The sequence below is a fragment of the Dermacentor andersoni genome, chromosome 7 (assembly GCF_023375885.2).
Source record: "Dermacentor andersoni chromosome 7, qqDerAnde1_hic_scaffold, whole genome shotgun sequence".
Lineage (NCBI taxonomy): Eukaryota > Metazoa > Arthropoda > Arachnida > Ixodida > Ixodidae > Dermacentor > Dermacentor andersoni.
Genome location: NC_092820.1, coordinates 126,896,130 through 126,902,129, shown reverse-complemented (window position 1 = coordinate 126,902,129; position 6,000 = coordinate 126,896,130).

Sequence of the window (6,000 nt, the reverse complement as noted above, 5' to 3'; positions counted from 1 at the left end):
CTTTCAGTGACGCAAGCCAGCAGAGCGCACGCTGGTCTGTCACAACGTCGAACGGACGGCCAGGGATCGCAAGTAGCTCTTGATCATGAGTCCTATCCGTTCGCAATCAGCAGCCTGAGCTCGGGTCTTGCGCCGCAGCGGTGGCAGTCCGCACAACGCCACATGCATATTACCCACTACAAAATAAATAAATAAATAAATAAATAAATAAATAAATAAATAAATAAATAAATAAATAAATAAATAAATAAATAAAGCAGAATGCCAAGCTAAGCTCAAAGAAGATGACAGAGATTGTGTGGATAGGATAGGAATAAACTTTAGTTGTCCAACGGTTATTAATGTTGGCGCCCGGGGCTAGGCTGCTAGGGGTCCATCGCCCGAGGAAAATCTTTCGAGATCCTCGGCAACGGCCCTGGCCCACTGGACGGCCCACTCCTGGTTTTCGGGTGCCTCGCTGGGGAGGGCAGCTTGCCGTCTCTCAGCGAGGCTCCCCACTTCAGAGGGTCCTGGTGTTGTATTCCCCCTTCCTCTTTGACCTTGTTCCACGTGGCGTTGGCATTCCCAAAGCACATGGGCCATATCGGCCCGTTCGTGCTCGCACCACGGGCAGCCGGGCGACGGGTGCAGCGCGGGGCACAGACTCTTGAATTCTTTTTGAAACTTCGATAGACCAGCACCTTTCGCAAACTATGAAGACAGTAACCACCTTTTGCATAGTACTTCTTACCCAAGCCACGTGTTTGAGTCGTGCCCTTCTTTGCAATTTGCAAAACTTAGTCTCAAAGTAGTATTCGGTACCACTTGGGTGTTGATAATGCTAAGAATGATTTAGATTTTCTTTCCCCTTTCATCGGTGTTGTCATCGGCGCCAGTCATAAGACGTTGGGTGGCTTTTTTAAATACCTTTACAGTGGTTCAAAGAAGCATTCCTGCCTCATTAGGTTAGGTGTTGCACTAATATAACGATGTATCACCTGCGCTACTGGGCAGTGTACAGTAGTGTAGCCCTTACGCGTTTTCAACGTGTCTTCCCCTTAGATTCAGTATGAAGCGAGTCCTGTGCTACAGGTGGTTTGATATTACGAAGCATGCAAGCCTCTAGCCGTTAGCGACAAGAAGGTACGACTGGCGGATAACTATCACTCAGCGTCATATGTTTACCCACCATGGTTGCTTGGGCTGCTGAGCACGAGGTCGCGGGATCGTATCCCAGCCGTGGTGGCCCCATTTTGATGGAGGCGGAATGCGAAAACACCCCTGCACTTAGATTTAGGTGCACTTCAAGGAACCTCAGGTGGTCACCACTTTCGGGGTCCTCCACTACATGTGAGATCGCGGTTCTCGCGCGTAAGACCGCATATTTTAATAGTTTAAGTATGTTTAGCTTACTTCATGAATCCCTAGAGGGTGCCGCGATTTCGCCTGACGCCTATTTCACGTGTCCTTGCAGGTGTTAAACTTGACGCCTCCTGCAACAAGCCCTTGCACTCGCAATGAGCTTCACTTCACTCCTGGAACGGCAGTGAATGAGAGCATATGTTTAAGTCGCCCTTTTCGCCCCCTGTGGCAACCCGGCCGTGTCACACCCTTGAAACCCGTGTCAGCCGGCGCTGTGCTAAGAAATTTTCTTTTGCTGTTAATTATTTACATATGAAGATGAAGTAAGGCTGCAATAACGCCAGCTATGCCAAAACACTAGTACTGAAATTGATGCTATAGTAGTTTTCTCACGTAACATGCGCACACTTATCAAAAACGCGTACTAAATCTAGCTATCCCTTGTTCGCCCCCCCTCCCCCCCAACCCACCCCCTAAATAAAGAAGAAAACCTAAATGTAAGGACTATAAACAAGTGCAGGAGATGCGACCCATATCCGCTAAGGACACCTAACAGACGTCAATTTCCGGCGTCCAATAAAAACGCCAAATGGCGTTTTTGCCCACATACGACTCAACACGTGATAAAATGGCATGCATAGACCCACGGTCCGTTCTTAAACATAAACATTCAAGCATGCGTGAAGTACAAAAACTATGCAGGAATAAGCTGACTTTTACTACTTTATACGCCATTTTACGTTTGAAGCCTCCTGCGGCAGGCGTAACATTCTTGTACCACATTCTGCCTACGAGCTTTTTTCCACCCCACGAACTTGTCGTAGGTAACAAGAGCCTCCCCTTTTCACCAATTCAAGACAGAAACATCTAGCGGCGACTGTCTGACACTCGTTTCAAGGCAAGCTGTGCGATAAACACGATGCGAATCGTTATCTGAATGAATGCGCTGCCGAAACTTCTGCGGTAGATTTTTCGTTCACATTTGTTCTGCGACTTCGAAGCAGGGTGATATCGAGGACTAGAATGCAAACGCCGTTTGATATTGAAATAAAAACGTATTACGCTCTGCAGCACGAGAGAGCTAAGCACGATGGAGAATTATAGGTAGAATGACAACAGCTGTCAGCTTGATAAATAATTGAAGAGGCCATTTCTATAGCGCAATAATCCTTCGCGAGACATGCTGGTTTAGTTTCGCTCCACATCCCTGGCTGCTCGATTAATGCATCCCGAATGCAGGCCAGGCTTTTGCCCAAGCCCTTTGCACACGCTACTGATGCAATACCACCTGCTTCGGTTACAGTGCTGACGCCAGTTGTTGCTACGCAAACAATTAAAAGAAAAAAGTTCTTCGCTTGCCCGTTACAACCCAGCGTTGCTGCGGACTGCTAGCCTATATTGGGCCAAGGAACGCGAATCAATTTCGCTTGCCCCGTCTTTCAATATAGGCTGGCGAGGCTGGCTGCCGTAAGGAATAGAAAAATAAGCTTACCCTAACTGCAGGTTGTCTAAACTGCAGGTTTGCCGACAACCCACGCTTAGCGCTGTTTGTATAAGCGATGGCGTGCGCACAGCCGAATGCAAAAATAGACACTGGTTTAAAAGGAAGATTTCTTTCCATGGCTTCAATTCTAATACGTAGGGAGAGATAAGTTGTTTTTCTCGGCAACCATTGCACGAATTTTTCTTACGTTGGTCGGATGTAAATGCAAAAGTGAATGTCTGTCGTAAGCAGGGAGCATACTTTCGCTTGGCTCGTAAATTGACGAAATAAAATTCTCGAAAATTGCAAACAGAGAAAAAGAAAAACGCCGGACAATGAAGCTTAGAACTCTTTAATCCAATAATAATAAAGAAATTATGTACCTCAATTCGGTAAGGTGCATGTATTGCGAGATCTAAATTGTATTTTATTGAGGTACTGTAGACAAGTGCTGAAATATACCACTACTTTGTGAGCATTATCTTTGCGAAACCTTGCTAAGTAGTTTAACAATTTCACGCGGCCTGTACACCTGTATGTAGCGTTTGTCCGCTTTACACCTTCAAACACAGGCAGTTCACAGAACTGCGATATTTGCTTTTGTTTCAGAGAAGTAGAATTATAAGCATTGGGCTACAGTTTATTGTTTGCCCCTGCTCAGCGATTATAGTAAAAAAAAAAAATTAAAAGATCGGACCTTTAATCAACTTTGTATTTTCTGTATACAGTCGACGGAATTTAGGTAACGTTTCGTTAAAATGGATCAATCGTTTTCAAATGAGAGCAATTTATGGGTTGTTTGTAGGCGTTCGCAAGGAATAAAAAGGAGTTGGCTCCGAGGCAAACATTCTTCTTAGGCTTTCAGGGCATACTCCCAAGTGTATCCGTTCGAATGTTTTATCGAAACTCGGGTGCTGTGAACGACAGTCTCGGAGCCGGAGCAATTGCCTTTGGCGCTGTGACCACAGAGAAAGAATTTCAACTAGAGGGGACACTCGGCGAAAACTGGCAACAGGAAATACGTCATGCCAGTATTAATGTAGACTGTTTGCCGCCGCGAGCATCAGAAAAAAAATGAATTTCAAATGAAGTTAACAAACATTGTTTTATTTTTTTATTCTTTCCCGGCAAAACTAAAAATATGTGCGTGTAAATTAAGTGATGCTTTGTGACTTACTTTTCTTGCGTTTCCTATAGCGACAGGCCAATGCCGGGCCAGATGCATGCGTCATGTGTCAGACACCCCGCCGAAGCGAGGTGTCTGACGTTTTTCTTTCTTTTTTTTGTATTTGGCCTAGTTTTTTTGGGCTCCCAGCATATTCTTGCGTTGCTTCTTCACTTCGCCATGGCAACACTGTAGTATTGAACTACAGGCAGGTGAGAAATTTTGTTTGACAGCGTTGCTTCTTCACTTCGACATGGCAACACTGCATTATTGAACTACGGCCAGGCGAGAAATTTTGTTTGACAGTCTGCGACGGATTTCGAGCAATTAGGCTTACGGCACAGAACCTAGAGTTTTGATGCAGCAGGCGAAAACAAGCTGCGTGGTTCTGGCGCAGTTAATTTGAGTTAATGACTCCTCTTGGGAGATGTTTGCGACGATTTCTGTGAGTCCCACATTATTGTAACTGATTTCGGTAGTGCTTACGCACGGTCACCAGGCCTGGCGCGGTGACGTAGTTAGCGAAAAGAAGCTCGGCTGTGTGGCGCATGTTAACTTCATGTGTACTGAATCTTACTTGGACAAGTTCGTGACGCTTCCTCTGACTCCCAACATGATTGTAATTAATTTCGTTGCATTTCGAAATAATTTTGAGGCACACACGCCGCGCCTGTCGTGACGCAGCGAAAGGCAGCTCGGCCACAGTTACAGTTTGGCGTGCACTGTATCTTAGTGGATCATTTTTTGCTACGCCTTTTATGTCCCCACAACAACATACACCTTCTTTCGGTACTCACGCTTGTCGAAAACGCGACGAGCGATTGCCAAGAGCGATAACATGGCACGGAAATATTTTGCGTGCGCCGGCAGAACGCGCAAAAGTTAATGTCCAAGTAGCTCAAACACCAGGAATTTTTTAACTCGAAAATTCTGGCTTCTAAACGAGTGAAAACGGGATTTTCACCCGCACATTTGTCTTGAGCACGAGTAGAAGGAATTCTGCGAGCGTCCAGCATGGTCTAGTTCAGAGCCTGTGTTGTGGGCATCTCTGTGTATATATATATACGTAGCGTACTACCGCGTGGGCTGAAGCAAAGTTCTTTTGGAAACACGTTGTCGCCCGTATGTTTGCGCTCTGAATGTGCATGGAGTAAGACTTGGGAATGGGGGAATGCTTGGAAATCCATTGTTTGCATGATATGTGCAGTATTGTTCGGGTTGAGTCAGATATATTATACGCCACGTACGTAAAAGCGAATTGCTTTTATTTCTAATGCCACCCATTCACCACTTTGATTGATTGATTGATGGATATCGTTTCTTGGCGCAAGGGCCAGAAATGGCCAAAGAGCGCCATGACATTTGGTGATGAATGGCAATGAATATGATGAATATGGCGGTAATCGAGTGGCTGTATATTGGCTTAAAATATTCGCTTTAAATGGTGTAAAATATGTATCTATTAAAATAATGTCAATGAAAAGTGAGTCCTATGGTTGTAAAAGAACGTTGATAGCAATAAGATACTAAAACATGTTAATTTATAGCAGCACCAGTGCCTCTGCAGAGCCCTTCATTGCAAGGGCTGCGAGGCATGTGCTCTGTAAGTGATTTCATTGCAGCTACAGCCTCTAAGCAGAGGCTGTGCTACAAATAGCCTGGCCAAATGATTGCTATGGTATTAGTTTCTTCTAAGAACTTGAGTACTGATTTAAAATTAAATAGAGGGTCATTGCCTAAAAAGAAGACTGGGTGCAGAGGTATATTATGACTGTATAAGGAAGGGAAGAACTTTTTTCTCTCCATTTCTAATAATGGGCACTGAATGAGAACATGAAGGACTGTAAGTCTACTTCCACACCTAGTGCATGTCGGAGGGTTAGTTCCAGTTAGCATATACGAGTGAGTGCTATAGGTGTGTCCAATTCTTAACCTACAGAGCAGTACTTCCTTATGTCTCGTTGTTTTCTCAGAGATCCAGTTTCCTATTTTCGGTTTGATTAGGTGCAGT